This window comes from Trypanosoma theileri (assembly GCF_002087225.1).
Source record: "Trypanosoma theileri isolate Edinburgh chromosome Unknown TM35_Tth_6_V1, whole genome shotgun sequence".
Taxonomy (NCBI): domain Eukaryota; phylum Euglenozoa; class Kinetoplastea; order Trypanosomatida; family Trypanosomatidae; genus Trypanosoma; species Trypanosoma theileri.
The window spans coordinates 11,968-12,202 of NW_021639848.1; positions in this window are offsets into that span (position 1 = coordinate 11,968).

Genomic DNA, 235 nt, shown 5'->3' on the forward strand with positions numbered 1-235 from the left:
TCCTTCTCTCTCTTTGTGTGTGTGGACTGTCATCATGTGTGCATCATTCCCACTGCTCGCCCTGTACGAAAGACACACACACAAACTGCAGGGAATTGTGTTGGTTGCCTCGTTGACATGTTCACATGGTGACCACGGTTTTTTTCTTTTCTTGTTTGTTTTCATTCTGTTGTTTTTCCCTTGTGTGGTGTTCCTATGTTGTTTGTGGGTCTGCTCTGTTCTGCTGCACCTGGTG